A 643-nucleotide genomic window follows, 5' to 3' on the forward strand; every position below is an offset into this window, starting at 1 on the left:
AACACACTAGTATTACACTTACTGGTATTTCCTATACAGTGATTCAAGTCTAAAAGGCGACTGTCAGCCCTGGAGGATTAAGTAACATCCATCACCATAACCATACCTAAAGCAAGCATTTAAGGCATCACTTTTTCCCAGATTTTCTTTACCCTTTTATTTTTAACCAGTTATTGCAGTCTAGACGAGACATATATATGCAACAGGCATGGGAAAGGAAAAGTCTGCCTGGGGTCTCACTTAAATTACTTCCCAAGTTTTTATATCGCAGACATGAAATAATTCATCATCATTCATCAATCCAAGTTCAGAAAAAAAACTGGAAAACTTACAGTTTAATGCATATCCAGCTTCAGAGTTAAATGTCACAGGGCTTCACGTTCTCCTGGAACGTTCTCCTACGAAAGAGTTCAATTCTCGTAAGCGCACTGGGTCACACACACGGAGTATCCGCCTGAAAACACACACTCACCCCAGCACACAAGAGCCACATTTCAAGTAACAGCTGCTAAGCGCTAATTTTCCTCTCTAGACGCGCACGAAAATCACTGCTGTGGCACCCCAGCTCTCTCCTTCCCCCGCCGGAGAGCCTTACACTCCTCCCGCGGCCCCGCGGGGCTCGGCACGCCGCCCGGGGCACGGC

At 46.2% G+C, this 643-nt stretch overlaps 1 protein-coding gene across 1 annotated transcript in view; it reads right to left on the reverse strand.

Moving 5' to 3' along the window:
• CDC42SE2 (CDC42 small effector 2) overlaps positions 1 to 406 on the reverse strand; it is an 81,986-nt gene extending 81,580 nt beyond the window's left edge. The window contains exon 1 of the mRNA XM_005423576.2: positions 333 to 406. The gene's annotated coding sequence lies outside the window, so the exon portion shown is untranslated. The remainder of the gene's footprint in view (positions 1 to 332) is intronic.
• Between the last annotated feature and the right edge of the window lie 237 nt (positions 407 to 643).

The sequence above is a fragment of the Geospiza fortis genome, unplaced genomic scaffold (assembly GCF_000277835.1).
Source record: "Geospiza fortis unplaced genomic scaffold, GeoFor_1.0 scaffold167, whole genome shotgun sequence".
Classification (NCBI taxonomy): domain Eukaryota; kingdom Metazoa; phylum Chordata; class Aves; order Passeriformes; family Thraupidae; genus Geospiza; species Geospiza fortis.